The sequence below is a fragment of the Lipotes vexillifer genome, unplaced genomic scaffold (genome assembly GCF_000442215.2).
Source record: "Lipotes vexillifer unplaced genomic scaffold, Lipotes_vexillifer_v1.1 scaffold515, whole genome shotgun sequence".
In the NCBI taxonomy this organism is placed as follows: domain Eukaryota; kingdom Metazoa; phylum Chordata; class Mammalia; order Artiodactyla; family Lipotidae; genus Lipotes; species Lipotes vexillifer.
The window spans coordinates 593,292-615,119 of NW_006772017.1; the positions used below are offsets into that span (position 1 = coordinate 593,292).

The following is a 21,828-nucleotide window of genomic DNA, read 5'->3' on the forward strand; positions in this document are numbered from 1 at the left end:
AGGAATGCCTATTATATTTCTATTAAATGAATCTGTTGGGACCTAATGTTCTTGATTAGCTTTTGAAAACGAGTGCTCTGCAATGCATTTTCTGTTTACCTAAAGTAAACAGAGAATGAATTGTCATTTATTTAGAGATTCAAACACTGCTTTTGAAAATGAAGCTTTATGAGGGATCTAGCTATGTTGTCCCTAAATGTTCTTTTCTTTTCAATTGCATTAAAGCAAAACATTTGCTCCAACTAAATGAAAACACTGAAAGAGAATGAGGATGCTCACTTGTTACATTTTGAGGTAGTCTCTTTTTCTGTTTAGTTTTTTGGCCTAACAGCACAGCCCTGCCAGGTCTCTGCATTAGGAAATCCCACATGTAACACTCTTTGGACTTAGCTCTGATACCAACTGTTCATTAAAAACAAAGTGTCCAAAGAGCAGGAGAAGAGAGAAAAGTACAGTTCTTTCTCACTCTAGCCACAGTAGCTGGATGTTGACAGTAAGAAACTCCTTCCCACTCCACAGTTTGCGTGGTTTACAATAGCATCACTTATTCTGTGTGTCGTCCCTTGACCAACCAATCCACAGGCAAATTTGCTGCTTATAAGTGCTGTTTTTTTCCCTGAAATTTTAACTCACCTTATGTTTTATCTTAGGGCTCTTAAACCTCCAGGCTTGCTAGCATTACCTGTTTGGGGGAAACCCTTTTCTTTCATTTTCGTTTTAATGTTTTACTCTGTAACTCTGATTTTCCAGCAGAAGACTGTAGGGGCCATTTATACTATGTTTTGGTATCAAAATGCTTTTGAGAGTAGCTTACTTCTTTTTAGAGATATTGTTAAAACTAATATGCCATATTTGATTTTTTTCCCTATTTATTGGAAAAATGAATGTGCTTGAGTTCTGGTTGTGGTCAGTTTATACTGGAGAAAGTAAAACATATATGTGAACATCTTTTCCAGCTATCTTTAGAGAAAATATATGTTTAGTCATTGCTGTGCTTAAACACGATATTGTGTTGGCAGTAGTTTTGAGAGATTGGTACAATCTTTGTCCTTTTAGTCGCTGTCAGAAATGCTTTATTTTGGTCAGTACACTTTCTTGTGATAAAAGGAAAAAAAAGGAATAGAGAGAAAAAAACAAGTAAGCTTATTTCTCCAAGGAGAAATGTAATTTTTTTCAGTTGCAAGAGAAAGGATGGTGTTTGGCTGGTTATGAAGCCCTGAGAAGTTATGCTTCTATATGAAAATGATTTGTTCATTCATAAGAGAGAAATAGGAAGTCCTTGGAGTTTTCTTAGTGCAGCTTAGGGCAAATTTTAAAAGACTTGGTGACAGAGGATTGCAAGCCCCACTCCAAAGGGCTTTTCTTACCTTAAGGGTGGGTCTGCCATCTTGCATGGTTCGCTAGAACAGGGGTGGCTTTAGAAAGTGGGGGAGCTCTTTGGAAGATGGTGATGACTCTTGGGAGAAAGCCTTGAGGGCACAGGTTACTTCCAGGCTCCCAGGTGATCAGGAACACATGGCTGGAAGGCTAACCCTCTGGGCCACAGGTGCTGACAGAAAGTGCCCTGGCCAGGTAGATGGGACATGGCCTCTGACTTTATAACTGACTATTGATTGTCTCTGCTTCTTGGAAGAGGAGGAATATTAAGTAACCTAAACAAAAGCAAAGTAGAATCGATGCCTAGAATACACAAGTGTGTGTAATCAGAAGGCACTGACAAAGAAAGCATTGGCTGATAGAAAAATCTGCTATGTGACTGTCGATTTCCTGTAGGTATTGCTTTGCCCATTTAAATCTCAAACTGTGATATGTGCCTTCACACTTAATGTACAACACAGATGACTAGATATTTAGCTTGGTGGCCAAGATTCTTTGGTTGGTGACTGTGTAGCAGTTTCCTTATGCTTTTTATTAATTTTGAAAATGCAAGGCTGTCAAGATGAGTGGCATTAGATAAAACTTGAGTATTATTTGATATATGACAATTCACTGTGGCCCCATCTACCTCTTCATAGGTAGATGTATACACACACACACACACACACACACACACACACACACTCCTCAGGGTCTTTTGCTGGCTTAAGTTTATGACCAAAGCAAATAGCTTTCAGTAAAAGAAAATGTGGGAAATTCACATCACTTTAACAATACAGCATCTGGCTTATGAGAGCCCAGAAGAGGGAACACTTAGAGCCAGCCTCAATGACCAGCCCTTGTCCCAAATTCCAACTCTGTTGCCAGTCCCTTTACCATTATTGCCTCATTCTTTTGGGACTAGAAGGCCTTCTCATTTCCCCTATTAAAATGCTCATATTGATGGTGGGAATTGCATTAAGAGCCAGAGTGGAGGGAGGACCTAAATCACACCTCTCTTAAGCTAGTACTTGCTCCGTTCTTGAAAGCCACCTGGGGTAACACCTAGCAGAAGTATAGCATAAGCTGAGTCCTTGGAGGGAGAAGACTTCTAGCTAGAAAAAAGGGAACGTTGAAAGAGTTAGGGGAAGGAATTGAAGACAGTTGAGCCCCAAGTGTTCTTAGGGGACAGAGAGCATCACTGTATTCAGGAAGAAAGTCAAAATATGGTCAGAGATTAGCAGCAATCAGTGTGGTATAATTTGGTTGGAAAGAACCCAGGTTTAGGAAGTCTGAAAGGGGAAATAAGAGAAAGGACACTCAAGAGGAGAACAGCCTGTCTTCCTTAGTTCCAGATTCCCGGGTCATCACCTAGACAAAGTTTGACTCCTTTTGGCTTTTCCCTCCTCGGTTGAGGGTGGGAGTTTTGCAGAGGAAGGGGGAGGGGCCCTTAGTTGGGAAGCTAAATAACAATGGCATCGGGGAATAATTCTTTCTTTACAATGCCATTCCATTCCATTCAATGTAATGGAATGTACAATGGCATTCCATACAATGCCATTCCATTCCATTCAATGCCAATGTAGGGAGAGGATGAGAGCTATTTTAGTTTTGTGGCCTTGAGAATAGAGCTAGTGGAGAGGACAGTGGCCTAGGCAGCTCTGTGGGCTGATTTGTCCATCTTATTTCCTTGTGGAGGCAGCAAAAGGTGGATTATAAGAGTTGGATATCGCCCTTAGGCAGAACTGCTCTGTATTAATGCAGTGTTCAATTAACAAGATATTATTGATCATCTTCTATGTACAAGGCATTTTACTAGACAGTGCTTTGGGGGTTCACAAATAGAAAAAGACACAGTCCCGTCCCTGAAGGAGCTTACAATTCAGTAGGAAGATTAGGCATATGCAGTATTGTTAACCGTCAGGAATGTGGGCCCTCCGGTCTTCCTGAAAGTTAGAATTTTGTCTCAACTAGACTTTATACCATATCACTCTGGTGGTAGCTAAGGATCATAGGCACAAAGGCTTAATATTTATGGTGATACATCAGGCATCATATCACATTGGACCCCCGTTTCGCCTCTTGGACCTCTTTGCATTTCAGATCTTCATCTGTAAAATGTGATAATAAAAGGGTAATAGCCTCAAAGGATATTGTAAGGATCCAAAGTGATGACATATCGAAAGTGCCTGGTACATATAACATTCAGTGTATATTCACTGCTATCATCATCATGCTTCTTTTTTTCATGATTATTATCATTACACAGTGAGCTGTGGCCCTAGAGAGCACGAACAAAGTTCTGGAGTACAAAGGAGGAAGAGATTATTTCCACATGCCATGATTAGAGACTTAACAAAGGAGGATACCTTTGATCTAGGCCTTCCGTGGGTTGGATTTTCTATAGTCGGAGCTGGGGTATAAGGGAAGGGGTCATTCCAAGCAGGGGAAAATAGCATGGGCAAAGGCAAGGAGGTGGGAAAGTACAGCCCAGGTGACTCACACCTCATTTGACAACTAAGTTGGCTGGAGTATAGGGTACCTGAAGGATACAGGGTGAGCTGGCAGGCCGGCCCATTTGCAGAGGTCTAAATAACTGACACCATCCTTTCAAGTCTAGACTTCAGTAGTTCTGCATCATGGAAATTCCTAGTACTTCTGTGGATTAAAAAAGAATTATTATGGAAAACTCCTAACACATACAAAAGTAGAGAGTCATATAATGAACCTCCATGTACTAACAATTATCGACTATTAATCTTGCTTCACCCACCCCTTTACCCATCCCACCCTTTTATTCTGCTGAAGTATTGTGAAGCCTATATGCTTTTTTGTTTGTTTGGTTTGATTTTGTTTTTTTGCAAAGACTACCACACCACTTCTCTGGCTATGAAGGATCCATTAAGACTGAGTAAACTGGGAATTAGAGCTTTGTGACTATGTATACATAAAACCAGTGAATCTTGGTTATGCAATATGCTTTTCCCTCCCTGCTCAGCACAGCCTTGTAAGGCTTGGACAATCAGATGGAGTTGTTCTTTTTTTTTTTTTTTTTTTTTTTTTTTTTTTTTGCCGTACCCGGGCCTCTCACCGCTGTGGCCCCTCCCGTTTCCGAGCACAGGCTCCGGACGCGCAGGCTCAGCAGCCATGTCTCACGGGCCCAGCCGCTCCGCGGCATGTGGGTTCTTCCCGGACCAGGGCACGAACCCGTGTCCCCTGCATCGGCAGGCAGACTCTCAACCACTGCGCCACCAGGGAAACCCTCAGATGGAGTTTTAAGAACCCTTAAGGTGAAAGACTTGCCATAATGCTAGTGATGACTTGAGTCTTCTTTGTTCTTCTAGATTTTAATTTTTCTTTCCTTTTTTATTGATGTACAGTTGATTTACAATGTTTTGTTAGTTTCTGCTGTACAGCAAAGTGATTCAGTTATACATATGTGTACATTTTAAAAACATTCTTTTCCATTATGGTTTATCACAGGATACTGAACATAGTTCCCTGTGCTATACAGTAGGACCTTGCTGTTTATGCATCCTATATAGAATAGTTTGCATAGGCCCCTAGTTTTAAATGTGTTTATTTAAAAATAAGGTCAGATCTCTTTGCAACCCAGCCCCTCTCACCAGTACATGCTGGCCTCATCACGGCAGTGAGGGGGAATTCTGGATTGCTGTCAGATATTAGCTATTGCTAGGCCTTTCTGGCTAGATCATGGAATCTTAATGAGAACCCCCAAAAGGTGATTAAAAACAGCCACATTTCACCTGAAACTCCATAGGCTTTTCAAAATAGATATAATTGACCAAAGACCTCCCTTAACACTGCTAGTCCTGCAGAAAGCCAGATACATGCCCCAGCTCAACTTGAATTGACACACTGTTTCTTTGCTGTTACAACTGAGCAGCCCAGGCACTGAGAATTAAAATTCATGGTGACACACTTGGACTCCTATCACATCAAATAAAATATAATATGATGTATGTGTATGTAGTATGCTGTGTGCCGGTTTCCTGAACTAGTCATTGTAAAAGCCCCAAAGGTGTAAAATGACCCAGAAATCCCCAGGGATTGGTTGCTGTCTAGAGAGAGTTGGCCTATCCAACCATTTTTTTCTACCCACCCTCCAGATCCCTTTACTCTGGAGCTATTCCTGTGTTCCCACAGTTCTCTGAACTATTTTTTTTAAAGAAAAATTGACCATTTTAGAAAGAAGAAGACCAATCTTAGACTGAACAAGGGTCAGTTCCAATAGAGGTGGCACCATTATGCTCTCCATCTAGACCATCTGGACTTTAACACAGGCAGAGGAGTGGATTCCACCTGAGTTGTCCTATTTCACCTGCACATTCCTCTGTTTCCATCTGTGCTGTTGTTTCCCCTGGCTCTCCACCTGGCTCTGCTGCTTCCCTCTTTCTCTTGTTAGCCCCTTGGCTCTCATTGCTGCATGGTCTTGTGATTTAGAGCCTTTTTCTTCTCCTGTACAAAGACCCTCTCCCACAAAGAACATCTCCCCTCACCTACCACCCATGGAAACCCTATTTTAACTGTCCCTTTTTAGTTTCTTTCTTTGGGGGAGAAGCTGTCTGCAGGAGGGCTGGACTTCCCCTGCTTCTGCTCTGGTGTAGGTACTCTGCTTGGGATTAGATTTGATTGGAGACCCTTGGTCCCCTGCATGCTCCCTTTTCCAAGGCATGGAGATCTTCACCTTTCCCATTCCAGGGCCATTGTGCAAAAAGGTCAGAGGCATATGGTTTGGTGCTCATGCTAGCTTACATGAGCAGTCCATCACACAGTACATCACAGTGGTTCTTGGAGCCAGAGAGAGGTATCGAGGACCATGTGTTCTCCAGGGGAGGCACTGTGGTATGGTGGGTAAGAGTGGGTGTCCCAGTCCCAGCTCTGCAGACACGCCAGCTGTGCAAGCTGGGCAACTTTCTTACCTGCCCTGAGCCTCAGTGCCTTTATCAATACAATGAAGATAAATATAGTAGCTGCCTCGTAGGGTTGTTTTCAGGAGTAAATGAGATCATGTATGTGAAGCACTTAGTGTGCCTGACACATACTAAGAAAATGTTCAATAAGCAGTAGTCTTATTACTAATAAAATGGATCTAGGAGGTGGCATTAGTTTAAACAAAATCTTCAGGCAAATGCTGGAAGTACCTGCCTTTATTCTCTAACAAGAGTCTCTTTCCAGTGGGGTCGGATACAAGCCCATAGGTAACATTTTAATTTAGGACAAAACTTCAGAGAAACACTTGAACATCCACTCATTTGCCTATTTATGCCGAGGGCACTAGAGATGCCTGTTGGCTGCGTAGCAAATGTTGCTGATTTGTGAGGTACTAAAATGTTGGAATACTTTTTCAAAGAAGAATTTAAAACTTCCAGAAAATAGTACAATGTTGGGGTGAAGAGCTTGGGCTCTTGAACCAGACTATTTGGTTCAGATTCAGGAGGCTCCACCACTCCACCCACTGGCTGTGTGACCTTGGGCAAGTCACTGAATATCTCTGTGTCCATGTCCTAGTCTGTAAAATAAGGACAACAATCCTATGTATCCTGTAGGGTTGGTGTGAGGTCTGAACGAATGAATACCCCTATGACGCTTAGAACGGTATTCGGCAAATGGTTGGCATTCAATTGAGGTTGTTGTAATTATGATTATGGTTATTTCTTTCAAGGTTGCATACTTACTAGCACATCATAGAATACCGTTGACCAAATTTTCTAGCAACAGATTATCTGAAAGTCTTGAGTATTTATATTTGCATGCAAAAGCCACAATAATTCCTTGTGAACAATGAGAGGGACAAAGGTGCATTATGCAATTCTTATAGCTAAGCTTTTTAAAAAAATATATAACTGTCCAGGAAGACTCTACGTGATCCAAGACCCCTTCATCTTGCTCTCCCCTTTAATACTAAAATTGTCAATCTTAGAAATATACAACTAAGAAAATAAATGCAAAGCAAAGGAAAAATATAATTTACACATGTAAAGGTCTGCAGTAGCAAATGGATGTGCCTCTGATAAGCCTGTTAAGGGAAGGAGACAAGAAACCATCCTTTGTGGGGCGCCTCCAACGTGCCGTTGTGCTTGGTCTTTACAGACCCTTTTTTAGACCCTGTACGCTCTATACCGTTGCTAGTAGATATTGTTATTATTGTTTTACAGATGGGGAAATTAAAATTCGGGGATGTTACGTTCCTTGCCCTGGGAGAGAGGAGGGGATCTAGTGAGCAGGCGCAGAGCCTAGATTTGACCCACATCTCTCTGACCTGTGCTCAGGCCAAGACACACTGCCACCTTCTCAAGGTAGGGACCAGGTCTGATACATTCTTCCATCCCAGGGCGAGAGAAGGGGTTCAATCTATGTTTGTGACATGAAGGAATTAAGCAATTAATCCAGAATCGCTCTTTGTAGCTTCTTTATGGTAACAATTCTTTGGTAGAATTCGGAAGCCAGAAAGAACATCTGTGGGAATGTTAGGAAGGGGAGTTTATTCAGAAAGGCATGTCAGTGTTTGAGAATTTCCAATGAATACTAAATTGTAGGGAAAGGAACCAAAGTATATATATTTTTAAATTTGGTACTCTATAGAAAATATAATTTTCAATGTGTTATAAGCGTTTGAGTGGGTTTTTAAAAATCTGACAGCAATAGATGATATATGATAAATGTTAAATCTTCTTTTGAAGATTTTGATTCTTTTTACAATCAGTAAGGCCGTTTCAAAAAAGGCTTGGCCTCTTTTGATTTGGTGGGGTTGTATTCCTCGGGGTGAACTGAGCTATTGCCTTCAAGACTTCCGGCCATCAGGTAGCATACTGGAGTTAGGGGTCAGTGACATTTTCCCTCATTGTTTTAATTGCTAGAACTGAACAATTACCTAAAGTACCAAAGAGAATTCACCTTTGATGGCTTGATAGAAACTCTACATCATGCATATATCAAGCAAAGCCAGAAAACCAGATAGGATATCAATTATCAATATAAAAGTGCCTAAGAAACCAGCCAGAACTAGTATTAATCATATTTAGTTATATGCTTGTTTTATGGCTAGAAGAGCAAGCTAATGAAAGTCTCTTGGGAGAAAAAGGGAAAGGGAATAAAAAATATTTGGACTTGAGAAGAATGACATATATGTGTAATAAAGGAGGCAAGAAATCGGAGATGGGGATGTGGGGGTGATGGGGGACGGGTGAGAGGAAATTTCAAGAGAAGAAGAAAGATAGACGGCCATGATTAAATGGCAAATAAGCAGGTTCAGGCAAATAAGGTCTTTAATGTGTTTTCTCATTGGATTTGGCTTAAGCGTCTTTCGTAATAATGTTTTTTGTACACTCCCTACTCTTCTGGTTTGAGGCATCGGACTCTGCATGAGGGCTGTCTTCCCAGCTTCTCCTCCTTGGCCATGTACAACCAGAAGTTGAGATAACCCTCTTTTAAGTCCAGATGAGGCTCCCCTAGCTGAGAGCTCTGTGAGGCAATACCTTGGTCTTTCCTCACTGTACCCGTGAGAACCATGCTTGCCCACCGCATATTTTATGACTCCAAGCTCTCACTGCCAAGGGCCCAGGTTCAATCCCTTGTCGGGGAACTAAGATCCTGTGTGCTGTGCAGAAAGGCCAAAAAAAAAAGGGGGGGGGGATTGCATGTTACAGTTGATGACTTGTCATTTTTTTCATTGGCAATGTTTTTTCCTAATGGTATAAAATAATAGCATCTTAACGATCAGTGGTGATATAGATTCGATGATCTGTGGACGTAGGTGCTCAAAAATTGTTGGGTGAATGCATGCAATAACATATCCCCCTGGTTCTAGTTCACGTAAAAACGAAATGCTTAAGGTTGGGTCTGGATTGTGCATTGGCCACGTACAAGGTGGAGTGGAGGGTTGGTCTTGGCTGAGAATTTTACTGCTGTTATCCTTTCCGTTCAGTGGAGCTGATAGATGGCTTTGTTCATAATTTCAAGTGAAATGTTGAACCAGTTAAGACATACTCCCGATAAGCCAGGTTTAAAATAATAAGCAGTACTTTTGCCTTAATTATCCAGAAAAGTGCTTAATGTTCTACTTTGGATCGCATATCTATCAATATTTCTCTTGAAAATCCATGAAGATACATTGGTGGAGAAGCAATGGTTTCTCTCTCTCTCTCTCTCTCTCTCTCTCTCTCTTTCTCAGTAGAACGAGCTGTAGATTCCATTAATATAAAGTATGGGTTTTTAAAATAAATCAGGATCTTTTTAACCCATCATCATCACCAACACCATCATCTCTTAGAGAGGTTCCCAATCTACAGAAGAGACAAGTACACATAGATAAGTACATTTCCTACACTTCAAATTTGATAATCCACCTTCAGACTATCAGCTAAGTTACACCCTATATTTAGCTTTGTGAAATACTCTGCTGTTTTACAGTGTTCAGATCTCAATATAGTTTGGTTTCCTTTGAATGGAAAATTTGAATCTGATTCTGATATTGTAGCAGGATCTCTTATACTCTTCTTTGTGTGAACACAGAAGGGAAAAACCACATAAACATTTTTAAATGTCAAAGCCTGAGATGGTATTTAATACCGCCTGAGGCGGTATTTAATATTGAGCATATGCTAGAATAAGGCCTTCAAATGAAAAGTATCCTGATTATTAAGATATATGAAATACTTTGGGGTCTCCATTATGTAGCCATTTCAAGCAGTGGTGTTTTTAACTTCTAAATTGTCTGATAAATGTGTTAGGACAAAAATGGTGTAAACACTAGTTCTGGCTTAGCGAAATATTTATATATTTGCCAGAGAGCTTGAATTTTGACAATTTGTGACATCATTGTATATATAAAATACAGTATATGAAGGCAAATTATATATCCCATGCAGAAATGTGGATACATACATAAAGGAAAATGAAAATAAACTAGAGCATTACAGAAGTGCTTATGAGCCTATGGCATTTAACACATCTCAATCATTTATGCAGTATTTGATATAAACATCAAAAACATAATTTGATGTTTATATATGAACACATAAAAATAAATAACATGGAAAAATAAAGTTGTAGTGAAATTTTCATTTTCATTTTTCCTTAGCACTTTTATTTTTAAACAATGTTATGACTGTCATCAAATCAGCCAAGTTGAGAATTGAGCTGCATCAGTAGAGACAGCCGGTCTTGATAATTCAAACCCAAAAGACCTTTTCTCAAGGGATATATTCTCTGGTGTGTTTGGTCTGGATAGTTTCTTACATCTCTAATTTATTCTTCTGTGTACCTTGCATGAAGACGATATCTATAATTCAATGCAATATCTGTAAAGATTTAAAACCTTTTCTAAAAACCTGAGTATTTAGTGTCATGGAGACAACTCAGAAGGTGGAATTAATATGAGAGTAGGTGGTGATGGGGTACGTATGTGACCCAGATTTTGAAGATATTTGTCTTTCAGTCAAGGTGCATTTATTGAGTAACTACCATCTCCCCAGTGCTGTGCTTAAAAGATGTGTGTTGCAGTGCAAACACAGCATAAAATGCGGATCCTTCTCATAAGGAGCTTACATGCAAACTGTGCTGATATGAACAATGAACTTCCAGTGTATATTAAAGTGCCAGATGTGGTGGTATGCTGATTAGAGAATAGAAATATGTACTAAAGTATTATGTGTACAAAAAGGAAGTAAAGGGTCATTTAATGGGGAAGAGATGGTGGGCTGGAGTCATCAGGAATAGATCCTCAGAGGAGGTGGGACCTGGGCTGGTCCTTGTAGGAAGGGGAATGGAAGTATATATCAGAGAAAGAGAAGACTATTGGTGGAATGAAAGTGGGAGGTGAGCAGGGAGCACGTGGGGGTCATCGAGACAGTGCCTGGCATCATTTTGTGAGTAGTGAGAATAGAGTTACCTCGGTACGTTGTGGTCAAATAATAAAACAGTGAAAGCCAGACAGCTAATTTTACATTTGGTGTTTTAGGCTATGGGATCTGTATTAGGTAACTGCGCCAGGAAGTGCTATTACGAAAGCAGTGCTTTCAGCCTTGCAGGACAGGAGCAGCGAGACTTCTAGAAGGTGGTTAGAACAGTCCAGGCACACTGTGATGAGGAAAAATGCTTCTCACAGCTGGAAAGGCAAGAAAGAGTCTGCAAATGACTGTCCAGAAATATTGGCCATCAAGTTCTTATGACCATGTTAATATAAGTAACTGGCAAAGATTTCATCTCAAGCCAATTTTCTTATAAATTTAGACTTTGGATAAGAGTCGTAATTGAGTAAGTAGGTAGTTGTGAACAGTGGGAAAAACTGAGATCAAAGTAGAAGCAAGAAACTGAACTGTGATCCAGAATGACTCAGGGATCATTGTGATTTAAACACAAACTAGGGGGAAAAGGGTCTTAAATTTGGATTAAAGAGGGATAGAATCTCCCTTAACAAGAATGCAATAACCCCTTTGCCCAGAGAACAGCACAGAGGCAGTGCAGCGTATATACCCTGGAGTCACACTAACCTGGCTGTGTGGTGACTAGCTTTGTGGCCTTGGGAAGATCGGTTTCTGCATGTGTAAAACAGGAACGATAGCTGTATACACCATTTAGAGTTGCCATAAAAGCTAAATGACATAATACATATAAAGTGCTTGGTGTATAATAAGCACTCAAAATGTAACTAATAAAGGGAATAAACCCCCTTTTTTTGTATTCAACTTTTAAGAGAAAGAAAGAAATGCCAGTAAATAAAACTCACAGGAATATTTAGATTCCTTGTTTTTTAAAAATGAAGACAAAAATCTTATGACACATAGCTTTCGATTGCGTGGATTTAGCTTACTCTTTACACCTTGCACGTGTACAGGACTCTAGAAGGAGAACTGGTATTTATCCAGTAATGACCCTAAAGATTTTCAAGTTCTTCATCAAAGAAAAAACATCTTATTGAATTTACTGTCTTTACTAAGATAGAGTATTAGACTAATATAAAATGGTTTGGGGGGAAGAAAGTCTTACACAAAAAGGGTTTGCTAGTTAAACCTCCAAAGCAAATTTCTTATAATCTCACATTCCCTGATTTTCCTAATTACCTGACTATTTAAAATTTTACTTTTCTTTTGGAAGTAAACACCATCGCCTACTTCTTTGGCCATCTTCTTTGTTCATATGCTGATAAGTTTCAGGATGTATCAGTTAGGCACTTAATTATTGATTTGCTAAATCAGTTTTCTTTTGGCCTGATTTTGCTGTCTAAAATGCATGTGGAACTTGTTACAGTCATAAAAATGAAAAAAAAAAAGAAAAGAAGCAAAAATCCAAAATAATGTGAGCAAAATGTCATTAAGTGAACATGATAAAGCTGGAAAGCATCTCTCTTGGTTAGAACTCCTCTTTGAAATTATTGGGCTGCCTCTATCCTACACAGATTATCAAGGTCATGTTCAAGATTAAAATGAGCTGTGGGACAATAAATTGCCCTTTATAGCAGAAAAACATGCAAACAGAAAATGAGACCTAATGTCTTTCCACATACCCTGATTTTTTTTCTTTCTGAGCCTAATACACCTATTTAGTCTAATTTAGTTTTAGCTTTAGTTATGGTTTCTAAAATTACAATGTGTGCGAGGACTGGAATTTTTTTTCTTCCAACAGCAATTAGAGTGTATGTAATATGCTTTTCTCTCCTCCTTTGGGGAATGGTAAGAATCACATATCTCCCTCCTGTCTCTGTGTCTGGTCAGCCTGCTGTGGGGACGCCTCTCACGGGGCCCAGGGTGGGAACAGTGCCTCTCCAGAACCAGCAGCCCCATAGCCTTGCATCTAGACTGGCTCTCATGTCATCGAAGTGTTAGCCCCAGCAAACAATGAAAGTACAATAATGTCTTTTTAGATTGTGAAACTAACCATACAGAGTTATTTGTAGATTTGAAAGTACGACTTAAAAAATGTAGTTGAAGCCACTGTTGTTGTTTTTTAAATGACCACAATACATGGGTTTACACTTTAAGTTTTCTATCCCAAGAAAGAAATGACAGGACTGTTAAAGATGCTGATGGTTAGAGCAAGAAACCTGGTAATAGACAAAGGTTCTGCAATCAGTTCTCCCTCACTCTCAGCTGCCATCATCACCATCTCTTTGGCTTATCCTGGCCATGCCATTAACATCTCTTAACTGTTTCCATAAATTAGAGAACTTTATGCAGGTGCCACACACAATCATGCTTTCCTCAAAGCCCACATCATCAGTTTCTTCCATCATTCAGTCAGCGAGCTTTTACTGAGTGCTTACGATGTGCAGGGCACAAGAGCATCTTGGATGGGTACGAAATGGACTCCATCTTCACAGAATTGCCCCCTGGTTTTTATAAGTTCTTTGTACATTTACTTTATATTATAATTAGATGATCGATGATAGATAGATATAGACATACGTAAGTATTTATAAAATCATTTTACTAAAGGCTTTGAATAAGCGCTCAAGAAATACCTACTGCATGAATGAATGAACAAACCGTACTGGTGTGGCTCCCTGTTGGCACTTTTCCACAGCCAGCTCAGACTCCAAGGTCTCTCCTGCGTCTAGGGAGTTGTCAGGAATGTCTGGAATGCGGCAGCACTGGCTGAATGGAGTTCCTCTCTGATAGATTTCTGAGTTGTCTGGTTTCTTGGGCAGAATGAATAGTGGCAGAAGGTGTAGGAGCCACTTCTGGGCTCTGAGAACTATCTGGGGTTCCCTCTCTGAACTGTGGCGTACCTCATAGTCTCCCCGCCACCCCAGTCACCCAGGTTTATTCCCCACATGAGAGTGGAGCCTGGAAAGAATTTTCTCCAAATTGCATTCAATGCCGCATATCCATGTTTGTGTTTGAATTTAGCTACTAGAGAAAGTATCAGATGTAGTATTCAAGGCATTAGGTTTAAAAATATGTATTTTTCATTCTTTTCGAACTATTTAGATTATGATTTTAAATGAAAGAATTGCTTCGGAAAAACGACTACATTCCTAGGTTTAAGTGAGACACTCGGGTCTATCTGGTCTAGGATGGCAAGCAAAGCTTCCGGAAATCCCCCTAGCCCTCTTCCAGCTCCTTCTCTCTCTCAGGTGATTTTCATACAAAATGTCAGTGGCTCCAAGATGTAGTTTCCTCAGAGCCCTCATTCTGTTGAATTGGCCCCATAGAATGATCATACTTCTTTTTGAAATAGAACTATGCAAAGTCTTGAATTCTATTACAGAATTTAATACCAATAATTACTTAAAATTTAATGAATTTCACTACTGACTTAATTGCCTTTGAGTAGTTCCACTTAACTTATTAAAGACAAGCAAGGACATATTCATTTAATGAGCAGCAGAAGTCTTGCCCTCACATCTGCCTACGTTCTCTTTTCAATTAATCAATTATAGTCCGATGGTGTGTAATTACACATTAAGAAAGTTATTGGATATCGCAGCATGTCTGTCCCTGGGGGGCTCATGAATACACTAATATAACACACCTGTAATGACCTGTGCTTCGATCTACAACTTACACTCATTTCTCTCCCTCTCTTCCTCTCTCTTTGCTAAATTAAGATGAGAGCAATTACCATGAACTTTTTGAGTCACATCTAGTCAATGTGATATGGAGAGAGAAAGTGAAAAAGACTGACAGAAAAGTAAAAATGGAGGAAAAAGACTTTATCTCCAAGTATGAGTAATCTGCCTTTTGAAATTAAGCTTCCTGAGACCTGGTCCTGAGAGCCATTGCAGCAGTGGTCAGTGGTCGTCCATCAGAACTGTGTCTACTGAATCGTACCGAATTCTTGAGAAAATCAGGCCAGCATTATTTGAACTCAAATAGTGTCTTGCTTCCCAGCTTCCTTCAATCTCCTGATGAGAGAAATAGGAAAACCTTTTGAAATCACATTCAGGCAAATTTGCTTGGCTTGTTTCAAATCAAACCGAAGTCTGGAACTGATCCCCAAGCAGGAGCGCTAAGCCTCCGCATAGCAACTAAGCCGCGTTAAAAAAAATAATAATAACAAAGAAAGAAAGAAAAAAGAACCCACTAAAAATGCAGCACAAACAAAGAGCAAATTTTACTACGTTCATGGCCTAAAGGCTCTGGTTATGTGAAGGGGTCTATTCCAGTATGTCCTTCTGATTTATGCTAAATCAGTAAAACCCAACAAGAACCTCTTAATCCAAATTATATAGTCAGAGACATTCTAAATGCCTAAACCAACCAAGTGATTTTAAGCAAATGCCCTGTTAAAATAAGCTTTTGATATCTGCACTACTCCAACTCAAGAAGCAATCTGTTGACATTTTCGGCAAATGCTATCTTCGTCTGAGACAGAGGCAGCCGTGGCTTCTTCAGAGTATTTTTCAGAGTAAAGCGATTCTTCTCTCCTTCCCTCCCTCCTCCCCAGCAAAAAGCCCTGCTTCTATTATCCCCTCATTGAGGTACTGACACGGTCAAGTCTATTGTGATGAATGGCTGTCCATCAGGATAGAAAGAAGGATGCGTTGGTACTCAGCTAGCAGATGCTCGTGAACATGCAAATGAACGTGGTGAGCCTCCTTGGTAGGGAAGGATTTGCTTTGTTGATGTTTTTAACTCTACAACCAATTTTGGGCATTTTGTGTGCTGTTTTCCCTGCTTACCGCCACTGGCCGCGCATACCCCACTGTCACTTGGGCAAAGCCTGCCTCTCCGTGTGCCTCCTGGGGATGCCCAAGACCCCGCTGGCCCAGAACAGAGGATGTGTGTCAGCGGCACAGAGGCACCCCATGTACTTTCAGGGTGTGTCCTTTCCTGGCACTCCTGGCCTGTCGGGACAAATGTCTCTACCGAAGGGGCTGTCTTCCTGTGTGGGCTCCATTTGTGGCATCTCATGGGCCTCCATGGGGTTGGATTGTAAATAGTGGCCACCACATAAAACATGCCATCTGTACCCCTGTGGGTAGTAGGATGGAACACAAAAAAGATTTATTCCAGGAATATGAACTGATGTTTACAGACATGCCAGGGCTGGCTTTGAAAACACAGTGGAAAACTGTCTCAAAAGCAGTTTAAGTACCATGTAATAGGAGTCTCAAAAAAGTGCTATAGGAGCATGAAGGAAACCTCTATGCCCAGGGAGATGCACCAAGCTGGTGTGTCCGCACCAAGCTGGTGTTTCCGCACCAGTCCCCTTCCCCCTGGAGATGGGAGGTCCCATGAGGGAAGGCAGGGCCAGAAGGTGGAGGGTGCCTGTGGCTCTCATGCTTTGGGGGCCTAGAGTCCCCCCAACCCCTGTAATAATTCCTTAAAAAGTGGAGGGTAAGGAGATAAGTTCAGATTGAACAAATTGGATTGCTCTTGGGAAAGTTTCCTTATTTGCTGGGCTGGGATTCAGGGCTGTGTTGGGGGATGTCCTTTGTTGAGGGCATCATACCCACAGGCAGACACAGGCACCTTGGCTATCGGGGTGATGACTGCACATCCCGGGATTTGCACAGCCTTCCCAATTTCACGTTTATCATCTATTTTCACAAACCAGTGGTCCTCAGATGAGTTCAGGTGCCCAGCATTTGGAGGTAGTGTCACTCTTGGGAACACTATGAATTATTGACCTGTTTAATCCCCACTGCATGAGCTAGGAGGAATTTTTGCCATCTGTAATACACATATGAGATACAAAGTCATAAACAGCTCACTAAATATATTATCAAGCTAACTAAGCAGGAGTGACAGTTTCTTGTTTCCCATTCACATTCCTTTGCTGCTTGCCCATTGGCTTTGTCATCTTTGAATGCTTTGCTAGCAGATACTGCAGCCTCCGTCTGTGAGATAAGTCCTTTGCTACTGAATCTGGGTAATTCCTGTTTATGCATGCTGTAGTTACTGCCTTGTGATATGAGTTTATTTCCCTGCTCAGCCTGTTGTGGAGACCTGGCCACTCCGTTTATGAAGAGACTGAAGGGAGTGGCGTCTCATATTTCTAAACTCAATCCCGCATCTCTACCCGGACCCCGGTTGCCACCTATTTCCCCTTCCCACCTCCTTCCCTTCGGAAACTAAGAAGGGTGAGGGCAGGGGATAGGCAGGCTTTCTTGGCCCTCACTACAGTGTGGATGTCGGTGAGGGCGCCCCCTAGTGATTTGTGGTATAATAACGCCCTCCAAGTTGGCCCTGAAGTTGGATCCTGTGTCTCGACCCAGGCCTGCATAATTGTGCCAGCACTTTGGGACCTGTGAGTTTGATATATTAGATTCTCTGTGCCAGACTGTGGTGTGTGTGTGTGTGTGTGTGTGTGTGTGTGTGTGTGTGTCCCTGTGGGCGTGCATGTGCATGCAGCAACTTTTTACTGAGGGCTTTTATATCACAGGACCATGAGAAGCTCCAATATGACATTCCAGTTCATAACAACTTTTCAGCCCCCAGGAACTTTTTCCTGGCTGCATTTCCCCACAGGTTACGGTCACCTGTCAGTCTGCTCAGAGACATCTTCCCCTCCTCCCATTTCCTCGCCTCACTTTTCTGTCTGTTCATACCCCGTACTCACATTTCCCTCAACTTTTTATGCTGAACAGACCAGCCACTGCCCGGCAGCCTTTGTGCTTTCTGTACTCTCTGAGTATATTTCCCCTTTGTTCCCACATGTTGTATACTGTAATATCTTTTTTGAAGTCCCGCAGGGAATAAAGCAAGTCAAAGGAGGGCTGATGCTTGTGCCCGTGCTTTAAAGACCAGGCAGCTGCCATTTACAGACCCATGGGGTGGGGGGGACCAGCAGGGCTGACGTGGGGCAGCCCCAGAGGTGGTGAAGCTCAGGGGTCTCTGCCTCTTGCTCAGTTAGCTGCCCTTCTCCTACTAGAGGTTCTCCTGCCTTAGCTAAATCTTGAAGTCTTCTAGTTAAAGCTGAGGAAAATATATAGGAGAAAAACATAAATTTGCAAAATCAGTGCATTAACATTTCTCCTCAGTGGTCTGGGAGGAGACAAAGTGATTTGATTAAAGTAGCAGCTCCAGCTGGTCCAGCTTAGAGGCAAACAGCGTGTCCTCGGGAGCTGAGTTTCAGAACCACCACCCCCAGAGTCTCTGAGAATGTCCCAGGAAGTGAGAAGCTTCGGCATCCTGGTGTGGCTTCCACACTGCCTCTGGCTCCCGAAAGCAAACCCCAATCTTCCATTAGACCATAGGCCCTGTCTTGGGGTTCAGAAGATATTGTTCCGTTGACTGTGGGCTGACCCTCCCACCCCAGGTTGTATGTAGCCCCTCACTATCAAAATGTGGTCCACCCACTGGCAGCCTGGACTCCACCTGGGCCCCTGGCAGGATTGCAGACTCTCAGGCCCTACCCAGCCATCCTGAATCAGAACCTGCATTTTAACAAGATGCTGGGGGAGTCATGTGTACCCTAAAGTTTGAGAAGCTCTGGGCTAGGGTATTTTTATCCTGTAAATTTGGGTCGGCTTCAGCGGGCTCCTTATCATCATAGGACACCTGCCCACAACGCATTCAAAAATTCATACCCCGTACTCCTTCCCCTGCTGGAGTCTCTTTCACAGCCACTGAAAATCTTATCCTGTACAACAGATAGAATTCGTACCCTCAGCTGAGAGAGTATCTTGCTGGGAGTCTCTAGAAGGAGCAATTTGGGGGCTGGTAAAGGTAGATGGGATGGGGGACACAGCCTCGAGAGACCACAGCTCCACGGGAAGTTCAGCCCACTGCTTTAGCGCCTCTGCATATTTGCAATCTGAGTTTTAGGGCTCCAGTTTGGGAAGAAAAGGTGAGGCCGTTGATGGGAAACTGAATTCCAAACAGCTTCTGGTGCCTGGCATTTGGGCTTCATTGTTTAATCCCCGAAGGGAGAAGACAGGGTTCCCGCGTGGCATCTCACCCTAGGAGAGGTGGCTCAGCCTGGTGGGATGGGAGGTGGGGTCCACAGGCTGGGCAGGGTGGAGGATAGAGGGGCAAGGTCTGAACTAAGGTTCATCCCCTTGTTTTCTGCCTGGAGGACCAGGAGAGGCTGGACTTGGCTGGCATCCCTCTGCTCAGGCAGGTGAACATGTGCTGTGGGAAGGGTAGCCTGGGCAATCCTGGTCCCTGCCACGTGACTTCTAAGTAGCTGTCCACAGTGGTGCCCAACTTGGGGCTTAGCACCGCCCCCATTCCTCCCTTCCCTCCCCACCCTGTGCATTGAACAGGTGAGGGAGCTTAGCACATGGCAGACTGGGAGGCCTTGGGTTTCTCATAGTCTGGGTACAGAGTCTGTTGTCCACACCGAGAAAGGGAACTGGGAAGAAGGTGTGTGTGACAAGGGATTAGGGCCAGTGAGCATCTGACTTTAAGTCCAGTCCTGGGGATGTGCTCTGGGTGATGTTATTAATATGGCTACTGTACGTTTTCCAGGGCACCTGGTTTCAAATGTTCTGCCTGTTGTCACTATAAATCAGCAAGATGACTTGGGTCTTCAGCTATACATCCCAGTCTGCCTTACACACCGTGGCAGAACAAATATAGGTCAGATCATGTGTCCTGATGTTTTTTTTCAGGCAATTGGTGACAATTTATTGCACAACAGGAAGTGCACGGTTAACTTAAAGGATCTTGTCTATGGCCACCTGGAATTTCTGGGACAGGCCTGATGTAAAATATTCTGGCCTGTTATCATTAAACTCCCAAGGAACACTGGTGCACCTCCAGCTGGGCCTGCATGTTCTGCTGCTGATGTCAAATACGGGCATTGTTGCAGAAAAAATTAAGTTAATGAATATAGGGACTTCCCTGGTGGTCCGGTGGTTAGGACTCCGAGCTTCCACTGTGGTGGGCGTGGGTTCGATCCCTGATCGGGGAACTAAGATCCCACGTCCCTCTTGGTGCAACCAAAAATTTTTTTTTAATGAATATAATTTTTTCCATTTAAGAGTTTTTCTTCTAATTTTTCTTAAGCATTTGGTACCTGGTACCTATTATAGCGAGCATATGCTAGCACTTGACAAACTGAAGAAGCCATAGAAAAGCCTTAGTACTGAAGGACTCAGGAAGAGCTGCTCACGTGCAGTTCAGCAGCCTTTTGTGTGCATTGGGCAGTATGTGGCTTAAGCTTGGGTTTTCTTGATGATGTACATGCAGTATAGTCAGTATAATCACATTTTCTGGGTATAACATTGTTTTCAGTTCAAATGATAGAATTAACTGTATCAGCATTTTATGTTGTCCTCTGACCAGATGTGAGAGACTGTGTCAGTCACGGTCCTAATGGCTGCTGGAGCTTTGGACCTTTTTACAGGGCCAGCTGGAGAGAGGTGGATTGGTTTGTAACGATGAAGATGCTGTGATTTGAAGGGCTCCTCAAGGGGAAGGGATGGCCACCCACTCACCTGAAATTCTACCATCAGAGGTTATTTGCTTTGGGTTTTGATGCTATCTAAGGTGAAAGCCTTGGTTTGACATTTGGGTTTTATCTATCTGGGATCAAGGCCCTGAAAGAAGGATAGACAACCAAGGGAGAGACAGACCTATGAAGGAGAAAGTGGGATAAACATCTTACATCTCACACATCACTAGTTCTGTTCAGAACCGGGCTTGTCTCTTCCTCACTGGCCAAGGGAACAAAGTGCTGTCAGTGACTTGGTTGGCAATTGTGCTGTTGCTTCCCTCCACCTCAGTTGTTTCTAAATGGTGATCCCTGGACTGGGGCATGATGAATGGGAAAAATGAGGATGCTGTTTAAATACTTTATATGGAGGTGTAAGGTCCCAGTCTTTTGGGGGAAGGCTGATCTTTTCTTTCTGAGATTATGTCTTTTAGTTGTGTGGCATTGAAATGTCTTTTTTCTTTTCTTTTTTTAAAATTGAGATTGCAGTGATAATAAATAGTGGTCTTTAAAAAGTCTGTAGGCAAAAGTGAATCAAGGGACTTACATAGGGTGGCAAACTTAAAAGCTGTTTTTTGAGTTGTCACTGAGTATGGAATCCAAAGTCAGGGAAATACTTAGTGCTCAGGGACCTCACTGTGACATGGTCATCTCTTTTAAAATGAAAGCTTTATGTTTGCAAGGGTTCTCCATCAGATACTGTATGCAAAGCCTTCAGGAGATGAGTTAAGAAACAGACACTGCCCTCAAGAAGCTAAGAGTCTAGACAGACATGATACAAACTCAAGTAACATCAGAAATTACAGTGACCTGAGCTTTTAGCAAGGGAAAAAGTGCCAAAGAAGGGTCCCAAGGAGGGACGAATCACATCCGATCCACGAGAGGGAATCAGGTGAGTCTGTTAGATTTGGCGTCAGAAAGCTCCTTAGGCTGACACAGAAACAAGGGGCATCCATCACTTCTGACCTGCTCATTATCGCCCTCCCCAAAGAAAAACCTAGGTAGCATCATCCTTGCCCCCCAGCTATTCACACCCTAATCTACCACTTTGAGTGTTTCATAAAAAGTCAGGCCAGACTGTCCCTTAGACCTGTGATCTCAGTGGGGTTTTTTTTTTTTTTTTTT

At 42.3% G+C, this 21,828-nt stretch overlaps 1 protein-coding gene across 1 annotated transcript in view; it reads left to right on the forward strand.

The window, feature by feature from the left end:
* Window positions 1-21,828, forward strand: part of SOBP (sine oculis binding protein homolog) — a 161,524-nt gene that overhangs the window by 94,549 nt on the left and 45,147 nt on the right. The gene's annotated exons all lie outside the window — the stretch shown is intronic.